We start from the raw sequence: 20,571 nt of genomic DNA, 5'->3' as shown, positions 1-20,571 counted from the left end.
GTACTTGAGTCCCTGCCATCCACATGGGAGAGCAGGATGCAGTTCCTGGCTCCCGGCTTCATCTTGGCCCAGCCCTGGTTGTTGCAGTCATTTGGGGAGTAAATCAGTGGACAAAAGGTCTCTCTCTCTGTCTTTCCTCTTTCAAATAAATAAATAAATAAATAGTTTAAAAATAAGAAATTTGAAGCCATCACACAATGAAATCAACTTAAATAAAAGTAAATCACTAAAATGATTAAACAGGTTTTCTTCCTCTTCAGAATCACAAAAGATAACAACATTGCTTGAAACTGAGGCTGGTTGGTATTTTCTTAAGCAAACAGTAACAGCAAGTCCTCTAAAAGAATCAAATTTCTTTCAACAGAATCCTGTATTTTCCTTCTCTAAAATAATACAAGAACTTACTTAGCTAAAAGTTTAATCCTTTATAAATGTTTATCCCAGTAGGTTTATGGTTAAAGAGGAAGAACAGAGATACTGAAAACTAGGGGAAAATTCAGTGAAGATCCAGTCCAGGTCCAATCTTCACCTTTCCAGAAACTACTACTTTTAACATTTTATATAATCAGCCAGCGCCGTGGCTTAACAGGCTAATCCTCCGCCTTGCGGCGCCAGCACACCAGGTTCTAGTCCCGGTTGGGGCACCGGATTCTATCCCGGTTGCCCCTCTTCCAGGCCAGCTCTCTGCTATGGCCCGGGAAGGCAGTGGAGGATGGCCCAAGTGCTTGGGCCCTGCACCCGCATGGGAGACCAGGAGAAGCACCTGGCTCCTGGCTTTGGATCAGCGCAGCGCGCCGGCCGCAGTGGCCATTGGAGGGTGAACCAACGGCAAAAAGGAAGACCTTTCTGTCTGTCTCTCTCACTATCCACTCTGCCTGTAAAAAAAAAAAAAAAAAAAAACATTTTATATAATCAATCATCCTCTGAGAGGCTATATTTAGGAGTAAATGGTTCTAGCTACTTTGTCAATAACAGAAACAGAGGAGGAATAGTGGTAGAACAGAAGCAGAAAAGAAACAGACAGCAGCCTACAAAATAATTAGAGAACCAAAAACAATCCTACTGAAAAAAGACAACAAAAAGGCTGTCATTGTAGCACTACAGGTAAGGTGCTGCCTGCCACACTCACATCCCATGAGCACTGGTTCCAGTCCCTTGCTCCACTTCTGATGCAGCTCTCTGCTATGGCCTGGGAAAGCAGTGGAAGATGGCCCAAGTTCTTCGGCTCCTGCACCAGCGTGGGAGACCTGGAAGAAGCTCCTGGCTCCTGATCTGTGCAGCTCCGGGCATTGCGGTCATCTGGGGGAGTGAACCAGGGGATGGAAGACCTTTTTTTTTTAAAAAAAAAATTTATTTGACAAATAGAGTTAGACAGTGAGAGAGAGAGACAAAGAGAAAGGTCTTCCTTCCATTGGTTCACCCCCCAGATGGCTGCTATGGTCGGAGCTATGCCGACCTGAAGCCAGGAGCCAGGAGCTTCTTCCTGGTCTCCCATGCGGGTGCAGGAGCCGAAGAACTTGGGCCATCCTCCACTGCCTTCCCAGGCCACAGCAGAGAGCTGGACTGGAAAAGAAGCAACTAGGACTAGAACCTGGCGCCCATATGGAATGCTTGGCGCCGCAGGCAGAGGATTAACCAAGTGAGCCACAGCGCCGGCCTCTCTTTCTGCCTCTGCCTCTCTGTATCTCTGCCTTTCAGATAAATAAAGAAATAAATCTTTAAAGAATTCAAAGAACAGCCATCATAAAAATAAACACAGGTCCCCAGCATTTTGGCACAGCAATTTAAGCCACCACTTGCAATGCCTGTAACCTCGCCCACATCCCTAGTCAGACTGCCAATTCAAGTCCTGGCTGCTCAGCTTTCAATCCAGCTCCCTGCTAATGTCTGGCAAACAGTGAATGATGGCTCCAGTACTTGAGTTCCTGCCACCCACGTGAGAGACCTGCATACAGTTCCTGGCTCCTGGTTTCAGCCTGGCCCAGCCCTAGTAGTTGTGGTGGTTTGAGGAGTGAACTAGCATATGGAAAACCTTGTGGTGGTTTGGGGAGTGAACTAGCATATGGAAAACCTCTCTGTCTCTGCCTTTCAAATAAACAAATAATTTTTAAAAAGATGAAAAAGTTCTGGGGCCGGCACCGTGGCTCAACAGGCTAATCCTCCACCTTGTGGCGCCGGCACACCGGGTTCTAGCCCTGGTCGGGGCACCGGATTCTGTCCCGGTTGCCCCTCTTCCAGGCCAGCTCTCTGCTGTGGCCCAGGAGTGCAGTGGAGGATGGCCCAAGTGCTTGGGCCCTGCACCCACATGGGAGACCTGGCTCCTGCCTTGGGATCAGCGCGGTGCGCCAGTCGCAGCGGCCACTGGAGGGTGAACCAACGGCAAAGGAAGACTTTTCTGTCTCTCTCTCTCACTATCCACTCTGTCAAAAAAAAAAAGTTCAACAGATTGGCAGTGGCAACGGTTGCATAACTAGGTAAATATACCTAATGTCAGAGAAATGAAGACATAAAAATGATCCAAAAGGTAAATTTTGTTATATATCCTACTATAATAATAAAAAACGAAATAATGAAAAATTAGGGGGAACGGCACTGTGGAATAAAGCCCCCGCCTGCAATGCCAGCATCCCATATGAGCACCAGTTCCAATCCCGGCTGCTCCACTTCCGATCCAGCTCTCTGCTGTGGCCTGGGAAAGCAGTAGAAGATGGCCCAAGTCCCTGGGCCCCTGCATCCACATGGGAGACGGAGAAGCAGCTTCTGGTTTCAGATCAGCGCAGCTCTGGCCATTGTTGCCATCTGGGGAGTGAATCAGAGGACAGAAGACCTCCCTCCCTCCCTCTCTCTCTCTCTGCCTCTCTATAACTCTTTCAAATAAATAAATAAATATTTTTTAAAAAATGAGGACAGGTATCTTCACAATGAAAACATCAATGATATAATAAAAATCAACTAAAATTAGGGCAACAAAATGAAAGACAGGAATAAAAAAGTATAAACCTTCAAGGACAAAAGTGAAGAGATGACAGCAGAAAAACGTCAGCAACACTTTGCACAAGGAAAAGCAGTCACAGCAAGGTGCTACACATTTCAATACATACAGAATATAGCTTTATTTAAGACCTATAATAAATATCTTTAAAAAGAACAGAAAAAAAATCTGAGCTTTCCTGTTATCTACCAACTTTTCACAGAAGAAAATGCACCTAATTCCTTTCCCATGTTCCTTTTCTCCCCATTTCCAAAGCAGAACTACAATTAGAGGAAGCAACTAAAAATCCCTTTTAATTTCTGGAACAAATGAACTCCCAAGCGAGGTCACACCATACTATGAAAGTAAAGCAAAAATTCCTCATTAAATGAGATTTTAACTTAGCTTCTTTGATGCTATTGCTGTATCTCTGTAATGGCAGCAACTTTCTGCACTTCTTAGAGGCTCAGTCCAGTAACCTTATTCATCCATGAAGAAAATATTGCTTTACCTCAGACAGACTTTTTTTTAAGATTTATTCATTTGTCCGCCTAGCGGCGCCGGCACACCGGGTTCTAGTCCCGGTCGGGGCACCGATCCTGTCCCGGTTGCCCCTCTTCCAGGCCAGCTCTCTGCTGTGGCCAGGGAGTGCAGTGGAGGATGGCCCAAGCCCTTGGGCCCTGCACCCCATGGGAGACCAGGATAAACACCTGGCTCCTGCCATCGGATCAGCGCGGTGCGCCGGCCGCAGCGCGCTACCGCGGCGGCCATTGGAGGGTGAACCAACGGCAAAAGGAAGACCTTTCTCTCTGTCTCTGTCTCTCACTGTCCACTCTGCCTGTCAAAAAAAAAAAAAGATTTATTCATTTGAAAAAGTTACACAGAGAGAAGGAAAGGCAGAGAGAGGACTTCTATCCGCTGGTTCACTCCACAAATGGCTGCTACGGTCGGAGCTGTGCCGATCTGAAGCCAGGAGTCAGGAGCTTTTTCCAGGTCTCCCACGCGGGTGCAGGGGTGCACTTGGGCCATCTTGTATTGCTTTCCCAGGCCATAACAGAGCTGGATCCGAAGTGGAGCAGCTGGGACTCGAACCGACGCCCACATGGGATGCCGGCACTGCAGACAGCGGCTTTATTGGCTAACAGCGCAGGCCCCAGATAGACTTTTTTTTTTTTTTTTTTTTTTTTTAAGATTTATTTGTTTGAAAAGCAGAATTGGCCGGCACCGCAGCTCAATAGGCTAATCCTCGCCTTGCGGCACACTGGGTTCTAGTCCCAGTCGGGGCACCAGATTCTGTTCTGGTTGCCCCTCTTCCAGGCCAGCTCTCTGCTGTGGCCAGGGAGTGCAGTGGAGGATGGCCCAAGTGCTTGGGCCCTGCACCCCATGGGAGACCAGGAGAAGCACCTGGCTCCTGGCTTCGGATCAGCGCGGTGCACCGGCCGCGGCGGCCATTGGAGGGTGAACCAACAGCAAAGGAAGACTTTTCTCTCTGTCTCTCTCACTGTCCACTCTGCCTGTCAAAAAAAAAAAGAGTTAAAAAAAAAAAAGGCTGAATTAACTCAGATAGTCTTAATACTCAGACTATGGGGGCAGTGTGTTGGCACAGTAGGTTAAGCTGCCACCTGCATTGCCAGCATCCCATAAAAGCACAGGTTCAAGTCCCAGCTGCTCTACTTCCAATCTAGTTCTCTGCTACTATGCCTGGGAGAGCAGCAGAGGATGACCCAAGTACTTGGGGCCCTATACCTAAGAGACTGGGTGGGAGACTGGGATGGGATTCTGGGCTCCTGGTTTCGACCTGGTCATCTGAGGAGTGAACAAGTGGACTGAAGATCTCTGACCCTCCCTCTCTGCCTTTCAAAAGGAAAGAAGGAAAGAAGGGGGGGGGGGGGAGGGCACAGCATCATGGTATAGCATCTGCGTACCGGTTCGGAACCTGGCTGCTCTGCTTCCACTCCAGCCCCCTGTTAATGGGTTAATGGCCTGGGAAAAGCAGCAGAAAATGGCCAAAGTACTTGGACCCCTGCAAACCCACATGGGAGACCTGGGTGGAGTTCCTGCCTGGCTCCTGGCTTCAGCCTGGCTCAGGCCTGACTGTTGCAGCCATCTAGATAAGGTACAAGCATATGGAGAAACTCTCTTTGTCTCTCCCTCTCTCTAACTCTGACTTTCAAATAAATAAATAAATTTTAAAAAAAGAGACTGAATCTAACACTATTTTGTTGACTTGCTAAAACAATTATTTAAAATGTAGTATTTTGCATTTTAATCAAGAATAAGGAATAACTTCCCCATGTATGTCAAGAAAATTTTCATGAGAAAGTATAAATAGAACAAAGGATCTGGTGAAAACTAAATCCTAAAATTCATTTTCTCAGGTTACACAGAATAAACATACTCTACCTTCTTACAACATTTATTGGTTTCTTTAAACACTCTGATGCATGAATTATTATGTCAAGTGTTTTGCAGCAAAACTCTGCATCTTTTCCAAAAGCAAACCATTTTTCAGTGTTTCTAAACCTTAGTAAATACAAAAATTCCATGTATAAATAAACTAAATCTAATGAAGCTTACCAGAGGTTAACTGAAATCACCAAAAATCCAAAACTAGGTATGTTTTGATTAAGTAGTCAAACTACTTTAGTCTGTCCCTTTTCTTTCTATTTCACTAGTGTAAGGTGGGACATCTTAAGAATATTTATACAACCTTTCAGTAAGGAGAATGTTAGGGGTAAGAGAGGGATGAAGCAAGATCCACAAAGTTGGGCAGACCATACAAAGTATTATCTTCACATATCCAATGTTCACAAGTGAATATGGGAAAAGCTTGCAATATGGGACGTCATCTACTCCACACTTCGGCTTCTTACATAAGCTTTGGTCCCCTTCATTTCGTTTTCAATGTCATCTCTGTAGCATGGTCTCTCTGCCTCCAGACCTTCTCTATCCTAGTAAATGTTACAGAACTCAATACTGACAAATAAATCCTCATAAAATATCATTTCATCCTATCAGCCAATAAGTTTCAAAGTTATTCCAAAATTAGTCTCTTAAAAAAAAAAAAGTTGACAGGCAGAGTTAGACAGCGAGAGAGAGACGGAGAGACAGAGACAGAGAGAAAGGTCTTCCTTCTGTTGGTTCACCCCCCAAATGGTCGCTATGGCCGGCGCACCATGCTGATCCGAAGCCAGGAGCCAGGTGCTTCTCCTGGTCTCCCATGCAGGTGCAGGGCCCAAGCACTTGGGCCATCCTCCACTGCCTTTCCTGGCCACAGCAGAGAGCTGGACTGGAAGAGGAGCAACCAGGACAAAATCCAGTGCCCCAACAGGGACTAGAACCCAGGGTGCCGGCGCCGCAGGCGGAGTATTAGCCTAGTGAGTTGCGGCACCGGCCTCTTAACTTTTTCAAATTTTTTCCTAATACCAGGCCTGCACAAAATAGCTTAAACTAAACTCCAACTGATCTATTCACTACATTACTGTCACCCCAAGTCCATTCCTGTCTCTCTACCCTTGTACAATGTTTCCACCCTTTTCTCTGCCTTTATTATTCTACATATATATATCATTAGGCATTAGACTGCTCTGAGGTGTTGCTTGACTTATGTCTTTTGTCTTTTTTTAAAGAATTTATTTGAAAGGCAGAGGAGCCAAGAACTTCATCTGGGTGGCAGAAACTCAAGTCTCGGGCCAACATCTGCTGCTTCACAGGGTGCACATCAGCAGAAACATGAATCAGAAGCAGTCCTGGGATTTGACCTGAGGCACTCCAACGAGGAATGCAGGCATCCCAAGCAGCAGCTTGACCCACTGCACCACAATGCTCACTCCTTGAACTGTTTTATATCTTTAAGTGAGTAACGGCTTTCTTCCCAAAGAGCAGGGAACATGGGTTATGACACAGAAAGTCAAGTCCCATTTTGTCCACAGTGGTGATTTGTTTGGCCCATAGTGTGTGAATTCGTAAGCTGCCAACATTTAAAAATAAAGATTTCTTACAAAATCTGGATTCAAGCTTCTCTTTAGAAAAAAGCTAGATGATCGGGCCACACTCAGTCTGCCATCCCCACAGACTACTAGTGAGCCGACACTGAACTGTGCACTTTAAAAACAGCCAATATTGGAAGCAGGCAGTTGGTACAGCTGTGAAGATTCCACTGAGGATGCCCACATCTCATGTCAGAATGCCTGGTTTGAGTCTCAGCACTTCCACTCCTGATCCACCTTCCTGTTGAAGTGCACTCTTGGAAGCAGCAGCAGATGACTCAAGTAGTTGGGTCTCTGACACCCATACAGTAGACCCAGATGGAGTTCTAGTGTCCTGTCTTTGGCCTGACCCAGTCCCAGCTGTTGTAGGAATTTGGGAAGTGAACTAGCAGGTAGAAGATTTCTTTAAGTCTCTCTGACTTTCAGATAAAATGAAAATAAGTAAATAAATAAAACTTTAAAAGTAGCTGTTAAAAAAAAAAAAAACTGCGGGCCAGAGTCGTGGCATGGTGGGTTAATCCTCCCCTGTGGCACCGGCATCCCATATGGGCACCAGTTCGAGTCCTGGCTGCCCCTCTTCCGGTCCAGCTCTCTGCTGTGGCCTGGGAAAGCAGTAGAGTACAGCCCAAGTGCTTGGGCCACCCACGTGGGAGACCCAGAGGAGTCTCCTGGCTTCTGGCTTCGGATCAGATCAGCACAGTTCCGGCCGTCTGGGGAGTGAACCAGCAGAGGGAGGACCTCTCTCCCTGTCTCTCCCTCTCACTGTCCGTGGCTATACCTCTCAAATAAATAAATAAAAATCTTTAGAAAAAAAACGTTAAATAAAATGGTAAATTTTATATGAATTTTACCTCTATTTTTCACCTCCTAAAAACCTTTTTTTAAAATTTATTTGAAAGGCAGAGTGAAAAAGAAAGAGAAAAAGGGAGAAAGAAAAGAGATACAGAGAAATATCTTCCTTCTGCTGGTTTACTCCCCAAATGTCCACAACAGTCAGGGCCAGGCTGAGGTCAGGAGCTAAGAAATATATAGGGGTCTCTCATATGGGTGGCAAGGATTCAAGTACTTAGGCCATTATTGGCTACTTCCAGGTACATTAAGTAGGAAGTTGGATGAGAAGTATAGGGCAGGTGGGACTCAAACCAGCATTCCAACCAGTGGCTTAACCCAGTATACCACAATGCCTACCTCATTTTTCATTTTTTTTTTAAATCACTGATACACGGTGAGTACATTCCCAAGATTTCAAATATTTTTTAAAAAGACTTATTTATTTGAAAGGCAGAATTACATAGAGAGAGGAAGGATTAAGAGAAATCTTCCACCCTCTGGTTAATTCCCTAAATGGCCACAATGACCAAGGCTGGGCCAGACTGAACCAGGAGCTTCATTTGAGTCTCCCACATGGGTGCAGGGGCCCAAGCACTTCTGTACCTTCTGCTGCTTTCCCAGGTGCATTAGAAGGGAGCTGGATCAGAAGGGCAGCAGCTGGAACATAAACAGGTGCCATACGGAATTGCCAGCATTTCAGGCAGTGATTTTATCTACTGCCTGATTTTATGCTGCAATGCTGGCCCCATATGCATGGGATTTATGATGCTAACATTATATAAGCTTATTGAATCAATTAATGAACCTAAATGATAATTTTCATGCTTACTGTGAGCCAAGTTTTGTTCAAGCAGGAACATATTATCTCCATGGATACATGCTGCTACAATTCCCAATGTACAGATGAGGAAACTGAGGCACGAAAGTTAAGCTACTCACCCACGATCATCCCAACAGTACATGGAAGAGTCAATATTCCAAATAAACCTAACTCTAGTATACCCTGTTAACCCCTACAATATAATCCTTTTGTATCCTTACCTCTGTGACCAACTGAACTGATTCTTTGCAATTAAAAAAAAAAAAAAGATTACATTTGAAAGTCCTCTTTTTCTTCAGATAAATGACTAAGCACATTAAAGCTTACCAAAGTGCAGAGAGCACTTCTGGAATTTTTCATGCCTTAAAAAAAAAAAATGTTTTGGCGGGGCTGGCCTTGTGGTTTAGTGGGAGTAGCTGCTGCTTGTGATGCCAGCATCCCATGTGGGTGCCGCTACCAGCCCCAGCTGCTTCACTTCCACCAGCTCCCTGCTAATGTGCCTGGGAAAACAGCGGAAGATGACCCAAGTCCTTGGGCCCTACATCCACCTGAGAAGCCCGGAGGAGGCTCCTGGCTCCTAGATTTGGATGGGACTCCAAAACAGTTTTGGCTGTTTTGGCCATTTAGGGAATAAACCAGCAGATGGAGGATCGCTCTCGCTCTTGATAAACTCTGCCTTTCAAATCAATAAATAAATCTTTTTATTTATTCACTTGAGGGGCTAAGTTAAGGGAAAGAGAGAGGGAGAGAGAAAGGTCTTACATCTGCCAGTTCTCTCCCCAAATGGTTGCCAATGGCAGGAGGTGGGCCAGTCTGAAGCCAGGAGCTTCTTCCAGGTATCCCATATGGGTGCAGGGGTCCAAGCACTTGGGCCATCTGCTGCTTTTCCAGGCCATTAGCAGGGAGCAGGATAGGAAGTGAAGCAGCTGGGACTCGGACTAGCTCCCATATCAGCCCCTGCACCTACATGGAGACCTAGAAGAAGCTCCTGGCTCCTGGCACAGCTCTGGCCACTGCAGCCTTTTGAGGAGTGAACCAGCAGATGGAAGACAGCTCTCTTCTTTCTATAACTCTGCCTTTCAAATAAATACATAAATCTTTAAAAGAGAGAGAGAAAGAGAAAGGATGGAAGGATGAAAGGATGGAAGGATGGAAGGAAGGAAAGAGGGAAGGAAGGAAGGGAAGGGGGAAGGAAGGAAGGGAAGAGGAAAGGAAGGAAGGGAAGAGGAAAGGAAGGAAGGAAGGAAGGAAGGAAAATTTATATTGGTGCAAAAAAACTGAAATGCATGCAGTTTTCATAATATGTATTTTCCATGAACTTTTTGAAGACCCTTTGTGTATCTACTAGGGTAAGCAGTTTCCAGCTGTAAAAAGAATTGCACATTTCTTGAGGGCAATAACTGGTTTTTCCATCATGACGCTTTACAATACCTACCACAATGAGGCACTTATGTTAAAGGGACCAACATCTTAAATTACAATGCAATGTAACCATTCTACAGCCTTTAAAATCTTGTTTTTTTATAATTATTAACAAGCAAGTTTGCTTCCCTGACCCCCCCCCCCCCAAAAAAAAATCTTTGAAGCAGTTTTATATCTGAATACTCTGGAATCCAGCACTAAGGTGGCTTAATAAATGCTTATTGAATATTACAAACTGAACATTTCTAAACTTAGATTACCCACAAGTTTTTTTGTCAATGCTTAAAATAGAACTTAAAATAACTTGGCTTCTTGGGGACAGTGTTATGGTGCAGTGGGTTGAGCCTCTGTCAGCGACGCCAGCATACTTTATGGATGCCAGTTTGAGTCCTGCATGCTCCACTTCTGATCAAGCTCCTTGCTAGTATGAGTGGGAAAGCAGCAGAAGATACTCCTTGGGCCCCTGTCACCCACACAGAACATCTGGATGGAGTTCCAGAATCCTGTTTTCAGCCTAGTCCAGCTCTAGCCATTGTGGCCTTTTAGGGAATGAACTGCAAGATAGGGGAATCTCTGTCTCTCCCTCTCTAAGGGACTATGCCTTTCAAATAAATAAATAAATGTTTTTTTTTAAAAAAGCACACGGCTTGGCCGGTGCCACGGCTCACTAGGCTAATCCTCCGCTTGTGGCACCGGCACCCCGGGTTCTAGTCCCGGTTGGGGCACCGGACTCTGTCCCGGTTGCTCCTCTTCCAGTCCAGCTCTGCTGTGGCCCGGGAAGGCAGTGGAGGATGGCCCAAGTGCTTGGGCCCTGCACCCGCATGGGAGACCAGGAGAAAGCACCTGGCTCCAGGCTTCGGATCAGTGCAGCGTGCCCGCTGTAGCGGCCATTTGGGGGATGAACCAACTGAAAGGAAGACCTTTTTCTCTCTCTAACTCTGCCTGTCAAACGAGGGGAAAAAAAAAAAAGCACACGGCTTCTCATTTAAGTCTTATTTTTGGATATTTCTGATAGCAGTCCTATTTTGTGAATCAATAAAGCCCCCAAAAATTAGTGAGCAAACACATGAAGCACAAAATATATTAAGAGAATGAACCAGAAAGGACCTGAGACATCATATTCAAGACATTCAATAGAGACTTATATTGTGGTCAGGTATAGCTGCCAACTGCAATGCTGGCATACTATATGGATTCTGGTTCGAGTCCCAGATACTCCACTTCTGATCCAGCTCCATCTCGCCCTCTTCCTCTGTGCCTCAGACTTTCAAATCAAATCAACCTTTCTTAAAAAAAAAAAAAAAAAAGTATTCAATAAAAAAGTGAAGAAAATGAGGCCCAGAGAAATTCAAGTGAAGTGCCCAAGATAACAGAATTCTAAGTGATCAGCAACACCATGGTTAAACCCTAGGTCTCCTAAATGTTGGCCCAGGTCTCTTTCCACCAAGAACTGCTTTGTGAACTCAGGATGAAATAGATACTTTGAGAAATATTTTAAAGATACTCTGTATACAGAATGATCTTTCCTAGCACATATTTTTTGAGAGGAATTACATCACCACTGAAGAAAGGAAGCTGCCTTGTTCCTTTACTGCAGATAACACCATCTGCTTTTTCTTTTGTGTTGTTGTTCTTCTACGTATTTTTCATTCCTTTTCTTTCATCCTCTTCTGAGACATCTTCCTCTGAGATCTCATTTATCTACTTTCCCTCTTACCCACTTCCTTTCTAATGTCTCTCACAAATAATCTAACCGTTCCTTCCTTTCTCTCCATAATTATCAAAAAGAACAAATTAAGCACACATTTGATTCTAACAATGGGACACCACCATAAGCAAATCATAACTGGTCTTGAGTGCTTATGAGGCAAGTAGTTAACAAAAATATAAGCTAAACACAAAGATGATTGAATAATACAGATGAATAAATAATAAATACCAGTGTTCACAGGAGAGACAAGAAACTGGAATGCCTGGTTGAGCCCTGGCTACCCACGCTTCTAATCTAGCTTCTTGCTAATGCATATGAAGAAAGGAGATAACGGCCCAAGAAAGTAGATGATGGTCCACCCACTTTTGAGACCTGGTTAAAGTTCCTTGCTCCTAGCTTCGAACTTGCCTTGACTCTTGTTGATATTTGGGATATGAACCAGCAGATGGAAAATCAATTGATCTCTCTCTCTCTGCCTTTCAAATAAATATTAAAAAAAAAAAAAAAAATCCCAGGACCAGAGCTATGGCATAGCAGTAAAGCCACTGCTTGCAGTGTCAGCATCCCATGTGGGAATGAGTTCGAGTTCTAGGTGCTCCACTTCTGATTCCCTGCTACCGTGCCTGGCAAAGCATCAGGGGATGGCCCAAGTGCTTGGGCCCCTGCATCCACGACAAGAGTGCTCCAGAAGAAGCTCCTGGCTCCTGACTTCAGCCTGGCCCAGCTCTGGCCGTTGTGGCCATTTGGGGAGTGAAGCAGCAAATGGAAGATGTCTCAGTATTTCCCTCTCTCTGTAACTCAGTCTTTCAAATAAATAAAATAAATCTTTTTTAAAAAACTCAGATATGTTTAGTGAATATCAAGTATATGATTATCATCAAATTATAGTTACTATGCTGTATATTAGGGCTTCAGAATTTACTCATCTTATAACTTCAAGTTTGTTCCCTTTGACCAACATCTCATTTTTCCCATTCTCTTAATCCCCAACCAATAACCATTCTTCTCCTCTCCATTTCTATGAGTGAGACATTTTTAGATTCGACAACTTAAGTGAAATTATGTATTTGTCTATGTATTTTCTGTGTCTGACTTATTTCATTTAGTATAATATCTCCCCGTAGGTTCATCCAGGTTGCCCCAAATGGCCAGATTTTGAGAGAGAAAGAAAAAGGAGAGATGTTCCAGCCACTGGTTCACTCCCCACGGCCACAACAGCCAGGCTAGGCCAGGCCAAAGCCAGGAGCCTGAAACTCCATCCAGTTCTCCCGTATCAGTGGTAGAGACCCTTCTGCTGTCTTCCCAGGTGCATTAGCAGCGAATTGGATTGGAAGTGGAGCAGTCAGGACTTGAACCAGCACCCATATGGAATGCCCGCATCTTAGGCGGCAGCTTAACCCACTGCACAACACCAGTCCCTATTCAGCTTTCTTACCTACCAAATTACCTGCTCTACTTCATTCACTCCCTATTCAGTTTGACTTTATGCTTTTTTTTTTTTTTAAATCTGGTAGTGTTCCTCTTTTCTGACTTTAAGATATTTTATTTATTTATTTGAGAAGTAGAATTACAGACAATGAGAAGGAAAGACAGAAATCTTCCATCCATTGGTTCATTCTCCAAATGGCCTCAACAGCCAGAGCTAGACCAATCCAAAGCCAGGAGCTTCTTTCAGGTCTCCCACACAGGTACAGAAGCCCAAGCACTTGCGTCATCTTCTACTGCTTTTCCAGGCCACAGCAGAGAGATGGATCAGAAGAGGACCAGCAAGGACTCGAACCAGTGCCCCTATGGGATGCCAGCACTGCAGGCTGAGGATTAACCTACCATATTGCCAGCCCCCTCTCTCCTAACTTTTTAAAGTAATGTCTTATTCTCATGCTTTCCTTCACAATATTATTGCCAAATTTCTCCCATTCTGTGAATCATGTTAAGATTATCTTAATATGAATTCATTCTTTTCTGAAAATTTAAAATGTTTTATCTGATTTACAATCATACAAAGTAGACAAATAAAAATCAATACCTCTGTGCTATAGATACATAAACTTAGGTCCAAGGAGATTAAGTAAGTTGCCAAAAGCCAGTTTGTCAGCGGTAAAGGCAAATCAGAACCCAAACTTTTCTTCCTAAATCCTCTTTCTTCCATTGAACCATGTGGCCCTCTTTTCAATTCCTCCACTTCTTACCAATACATGTGTAAATATCTAGATAAGTTTATATAGAAAAATATTTATAGAACAGCACAAATGGCAAAGTATATATGTATGATGCAGCAATACAGAAAACTCAGAGGACCCAAGTTAAGAAAAAGTATAGTTTATGGGCTAATCTTTGTAGAAGAGGCTTTTGGAAAATGCCTATTTCTTCAATAAGCTGACATAACCAGCACCAACAATGCTCTCTCACCCCACATCTCACCACAGTAGTTATATGAGACCAGGGTTTGTTCTCTGCATCACTCCTGCCCCCAAATCTTTCTTGTAGGAATGTCGCCATACCTGAAGTTCTCACAGTTCAAATCACTTCTTTTGGTTAAGGCGTTGTCTCCAGAAGGCCACTGTGAAAGGCATGTTACCTAAAAGGGTAGGGAGAGTCCATTAACATTATTTCTATGATTAAACACACCAGATTTGCAATGATCTTGGGACTCACACAGCACAAAGGCTTTTAAAAAATTCTTCAGGAGATAATGTTTGATGGAGCAGGTAGGTAGAGCGTGAGTTGGGGGGAATGATTCATACACAGAACAGGATGACATCAACTTAGGTACAAAGGACATGTGGCCAAATGAAAATCGCAACATAAACATATAAGGATCACTGTAAGGATGATTCCCGTAAGGGGGAATTCCCTAAGGACAGGAAAAGAAAAAGCACTCCAAGGATCTGACCACAGCCAGTTCTGAAAAAAAGCAAAAAGAGTTGAGGGGGCAACAGTTTTACATGAAAGCGCACTACCAGATTAGAGGCAGACAGGGGCAGGAATAGCAGGGTTAACTGCTCCTTGAGGTGAGGATAGTTTCCAACCTAACAGTTTTAGCTGAGGGCTAACCTCCCAATCAGAGAATGCTACAAATCAATTCTGTGAAACCCTTTACTAATTCATATTGTCTCAAAGCCAGTATCATTTACAGCCACAAAAAATCCACATGCCTTTACTGACTGCTTATTATAAGCACAGAATTTGGCTAAGTACTATAAATACAGGGGGAAAAAAACTTACATGCTTTTAATTGAACTTATGTAGAGAAAATCAATCTCTAATACCCAAAATCAGAAGTGGTGAGGAAAAAGAAGAGAGTTGGTAGGAGGGGGAATGGAGGGAATCAAACAGGTGACTATTTCCCACCAGTACTAAAACAAATTTTTTCAGCCAGAATGAACAGAACAAACTTGTTTCTGGGCCAAAGTTCCTTGTTAAACTCTTGTCTAAACAGTCAAGAGGAATAAGCTGAAAATACCTCATTTGTTTTTTTTTTTCCCCCTGGTCTTACACCAAAAGCTCTTTAGAATACCAGACTGAGCACTGCAAAAGCTGGTTCTAGTCCTAGCTCTGACTCTTAACTAGTTTCAGATAATTATTTGACCTTTAAAAAAAATAAAAATTCAAAAACAAACAAAGGCCAGAGCTGTGGCACAGCAGGCTGCACTGCCACCTGTGATACCAGCATTCCATATGGGCGTCAGTTCAAGTCCTGGCTGCTCCACTTCTGATCCAGCTCCCTGCTAATGCACCTGGAAAAGCAGTATGTGGGAAACCAGAATGGAGTTTGAAGCTCCTAGCTTTAGTCTGGCCCAGCCATGGCTGTTGCAGCCCTTTGGGGAGTGAACCAACAGATGGAAAATTGATCGCACTTGTACTTATGCTCACTCTCTCTCTCTCTCTCTGTAACTGCCTTTCAAGTAAATAAATCTTTTTTATTTATTTATTTGACAGATAGAGTTAGACAGTGAGAGAGACAGAGAGAAAGGTCTTCCTTCTGTTGGTTCACCCCCCAAATGGCCGCCATGGCCGGAGCTACGCCGATCTGAAGCCAGGAGCCAGGTGCTTCCTCCTGGTCCCCTATGCGGCTGCAGGGGCCCAAGCACCTGGGCCATCTTCCACTGCCTTCCTGGGCCACAGCAGAGAGCCAGACTGGAAGAGGAGCAACCGGGACTAAAACCCGGCGCCCATATGGGATGCTGGCACCGCAGGTGGAGGATTAACCAAATGAGTCACAGTGCCAGCCCAAATAAATACATCTTTAAAAATTTTTAAATAATTTTAAAACCAAACAAAAAACTAATAGGTTGGACTAGTCTGAGAATACCTTGTGATGGCCGCCGTGGTACAGCGGGTTAAAATGCTGCCTGTGATGTCAGCATCATACATGGCCATTGATTTGAGTCTCAGCTGTTCTACTTCCCATTCAGTTCCCTGCTAATGTGCCTGGGAAGGTAGCAGAAGATGGCTCAAATGTCTGGGCCCCTGTACCCACATGCCACCTACAACATTTCCCATCCAGCTCCCTGCTGGTGTGCCCAGGAAGGCAACAGAAGAGTGCTTGGGTCCCAGCACTCATGTAGGAGACCTGAATGAGGCTCCTGGCTGGCCCAGCTCAGGTGATTGTAGACTTTTGGGGAGAGAACCAGCAGATGGAGGATCTCTCTCTAACTCTGCCTTTCAAATAAAAAAATAAATCTTTTAAAAAAAATACCTGGCACATATATAGAAGAGTACTACACAGTTTGTGAAAAATCAAATTAAAAGATAAATTTATTTTGGTGCAACATATTTTGAATCTATTCATAGCGTTTTCATAAATGCATTTTCCATAAACTTAATGAAGACTCCTTGTAACCCACTAGGTAACCACCAGTTGGAGGCAACACTAAACATAACACATTTCCAGAGAATCCATGCAACCAGAATCCTTCTAAACACAGTTCTTCTGACAGCTACTTCAATTCAAGTTGGCCTATAAACCAAAATATATTTGCCAAAATGGAGTACATAATATCTCCAACTCTAAAAACTGAATATTAAATTTCGGTAGACTGTCAAAAAACACTTCCAACAAGCCTGAATCAGCTGTGTTGACGGTCATCAATTTCAGTCAAGTTATCTTCTAAATCGCACCTGACATGGTTCTAATTTCTTATATATGCTTGTGAGAATTCACTCTAATACTATTAACGTAAATAACCTGGCAATGCTATTCAGACTCACTAATGGGTTCCTTTGAGAGAAAATGAGTCCGTTACACAGACTTGCTTCCCTGCCAAAATCCTCAACCAAAAATACAGGAACAAACCACACTAGTAAAAAGCTGAATCCAATCCCTTACCCATCCCAGCTGTCTCTCCCCCAACGTCAGGCTTTGTCACTTCGCACCTAGACTTCTGCAACAGCCACTCTTCCATCCTTTCACTGGTATCACCAGAGCAAGCTCTAAAACACAGATGCTCACGTCTCATCCCTGTGTAAAAATCTGTATGTTTCCAGTGACAACAGAATTAAAAATTTCCAGCATTATATTTAGAACATTTCACACAGCTGCTTCCTTGTACCTTTCATTCTTCACATCTCATAAAGCTCTCCTTCCCTATCCCACACCTGCTGGCTCCAGGAACCCTTCCTTCCGGCCATCACAAAGGGTTAAGATGTTTCCTCTCTCTACCCCCTCTTTCCTCTTCCTCACCTTTGTCATGTAACTGCTCATCACCTAAGATCCAACACAGGTCTAAGGGCAGGTCTAGATTCCTCCTCTGGCCAACCCCTAGTCAGGACTAACCACTTCCTCTTCTCTCAGTCTCTAGAGTTTCTTGAGCTGTCCTTGGTATGTCCACAACACTGTGTACCTCAGTAGTTCCCAGGACCATTAGAATCACCTGAGGCATGTTCTGAAAACAAACAGAAGCCAACCCAGATTTATTAAATCAATCTCAGACGGAAGAAGCTGGGTGTCTACTTTTAAAACAACATTATCCTAATGGTCATATTTGGAGACCGCTGGTTTGCCTTTCTCTCGCAATAGGTGTAAAGATGTGTTTTTAAAAGACTGTAGAAATTATTTACTTTGGACTACAGTGAAGTTCTGTGCACTCATATTTTTTTTTTCATTCTCACATCATCACTGCTGCCTTGACCCGCACGCTGAAGATGAAGTCCTTTTGGACTTACACCCACTGTTCTAAAAAGCAGAATTTCCACTTTCATTTTTAAATCCGAAAAATGAAGTCATTGCACCTTGAGTAAACATGTCAATACACCGTGCAGGCTCTCACCAGATCTGCCATGATAACTTTCAGAGACGCAGCAAGTCCTTCGCCGATTCTGCCGGTGGAAATAACACTGCCTTTACCTATTTCCTTAAAGTCGAATTATATTAGGAACAGATGCAGGGCGATCCACCTAAGACCGACCACAGGAGGCTGGCTCCAAAAAAAGGCTCAATCATTTGCAAAGAAAAACCCCACTCTTCCTTCCCCACCCCCCATCCGAAGCAAGTATACTACAGCGGTGTTAGAACCGCAGAAAAATGTTACAAGGCTGGGATACTCATATAACCACAAAGCCCGCTGAGCTGTTCTGGGGGAAAAGGCGAGTTTCGGATACTTCGCAAGTTCACCTGGTTACTTCTCTGGCTAACATTAGGCCCGACGATGACCTCGGGAGCACAAATCCCGTTTCTCCAAAGTCGCGGCCCGAACGGAGTCTCACAACTTGAGTTCACCGCTTCAAAAGTCTCGCCTTCCTCCCGTTCCGGCCCTCAGAACACATTCACAGCTACTCTCTCTGAAGAAAAGGGCACTCCCCGGACCAAGGGCAGTGACAGCTCCACGGCTGGCACAGTCGGCGCCGCGGCGGCGGTGGCGGGCGCCGGCCAGGGCGCCCGGCCCGGGACCACCACGCGGGGGGACAATGGAGGGAGGAGGGGAGTGGGAGAGACCAGAGGCGGCAGCCGCCGGGCTGGGCCCTCCCGGAGACCGAAGGCTCGGCACAGTCCCGGGAGGGCCAGACCAGAGGCAGGTGGGCCTGGCCGCCGCCCCTCACAGGGCCACGTAGCCCGCGCCTAGGCCGGGCCTCGGGAGAGTGGCCCCCGGGAGCGGCGGAGGGGTGCGGGGATGGACTCTGCCCACGTCCGCCGCGGCCCATCCCGCTCACAACTTGAGAGCCCACGAGACGAGGGGGCGCGGGGCAACTCGGCAGGCGCCGGCCCTTTGGTGTGTCCGGCCGATCCGAGCCCTCGCCCGGCCCCGACCACTGGCCCGTGCTCCCCGCGCCCCCCACGAACACCGGCTAGGAGGGCAGGAGCAGCCGCAGCCGCCGGGGCGGTCCTGACTCGGGCGCCGCACTCCTCGACCCCTCGTTCTCTCAGGTCATTCTCACCCAGGCTCCCCCCTCCTCCCAGAACCGCCCCCAGCCTGCCCGCGGGTGTTTACCGGGACTCGGGGCGGCGGCGACTCCTCAGTCCCTCGACTAAGATGGCAGCCGGTCCCGAGCCCCGACCACAGCGACTAAAGCGAGTTAGCGGCCAATGCGCAGGCGCCTCCACTCGGAAGCGGCCCGGACTACAAGCCCCAGCAGGCCTTGCGCGCCAGCCGGCTGCCGGGCCCGGAGAGCTGGGGGCTGGTGAGCGCTGCTAACGTGGAGTTCTTCCCAGCCCAGGTGAGGACTCCAGTGGCTCCCAGCTCCGCTTTCTTTTTTCCTTTTTTGTTCTTAGCACCCCGCCCACCAGAACCTCTGAAGACTGTAGCTGGAGGTGCCAAACTGCAGTGTGCATAGAATCGCCTGAGGGGCTTTTTAAAACTTACACTGCTGAGCTCCCGCCCCCAGAGTTTCAGTAGATTTAGGACAGAGGCTGATCATTTGCATTTCTTTTTTTGTTGTTGTTGTTTTTATTTGAAAGGCAAAGTGACAGCGAGAGGGAGAGACAGAGAGATTCCATCTGCTGGTTTACACCCAAATGGCGGAGCCCAAGCCAGCAGCCCGGAAATCCCTCTGTGTCTCCCACGTGGGTGGCAGAGACCCAAGCACCTGGGTCATCCTCCCCTGCCTCCCGGGATGCTTTGGCAGGAAGCTGGATTGGGAGCGAAGCGGAGGTGGGACTGGATCCCAGGCACTGTTATATGGCATGTCTGTGGGCATCCCAAGTAGGGGCTTAACCCACTGCGCTGCAGAAGTGGCCCCCAGCTTAGTCGCTAAAAACAGACACTGAGTGGACTCAAGCCCTCCTCCTCCAGCCTTTAACAGGGAGGCTTGGGGATGATGGGCATGGTGAGGCACCCCGAGAGGCTGGTGTTCTCTAGGAGTGAGCACCCAACTCCCTCCCTGCTCGCAACACATCAATGAGAGAAGGACCGTTGTCACCCCGCCTTACAGTCACATACCGGGCAAGAACCTAGGCAGTCTGCCTTCCCAATCCATCCTCCCAAGTCCTTCATAGTTGTTTGTGAGAATTAATAGGCTGTGCAAGTAGTGACTCAGAGGCACAAGGAAGCACTCAGTAATTAGTGACCTTTGCTATTATTATTTAGCCTGCTTCCTCCTAATGAAAATACTGTTTTACCATCTGGAAAGTCACACTTTTCAAAGTACTTTCAAAACCACCATGGTTCCGCATTACCCCCTTGGACAGCTTGTTAAAACAGACTCCAAGGACCTGCCCCACTCAGATTCTCTAGAGCAGTGAGTCTTGCAGTCCGGACTTAATCACCTGGAGGTGGTTCTGTGTTTAAACCGCAGATCCCTGGGGGCCCTGTCTGCTTCTGATTCCTAGGTCTGCGGTAGGGCCTGAAAATTTGCATTTTTTAATGTAATTTTTGGCAGCTTTTTCTCATAA

The 20,571-nt window shown here is 45.7% G+C and overlaps 1 protein-coding gene across 3 annotated transcripts in view; it reads right to left on the bottom strand.

The window, feature by feature from the left end:
- Window positions 1–19,258, bottom strand: part of ITCH (itchy E3 ubiquitin protein ligase) — a 117,340-nt gene extending 98,082 nt beyond the window's left edge. Inside the window, exons 1-3 of one of the 3 annotated variants that reach the window (XM_062204060.1) lie at window positions 19,172–19,258; window positions 14,246–14,322; window positions 1,130–1,299 (exon numbers count right to left, since the gene is read on the bottom strand). The gene's annotated coding sequence lies outside the window, so the exon portion shown is untranslated. Of the gene's footprint in view, window positions 1–1,129; window positions 1,300–14,245; window positions 14,323–17,073; window positions 17,095–19,171 lie in introns of those variants that run through there. The other 2 variants (XM_062204058.1, XM_062204059.1) reach the window with 2 other exon arrangements.
- Between the last annotated feature and the right edge of the window lie 1,313 nt (window positions 19,259–20,571).

Source organism: Lepus europaeus, chromosome 10 (genome assembly GCF_033115175.1).
Source record: "Lepus europaeus isolate LE1 chromosome 10, mLepTim1.pri, whole genome shotgun sequence".
Lineage (NCBI taxonomy): Eukaryota > Metazoa > Chordata > Mammalia > Lagomorpha > Leporidae > Lepus > Lepus europaeus.
The sequence above is the reverse complement of the archived record's forward strand: the minus strand, read 5'-3'. Positions and strand labels throughout refer to the sequence as shown.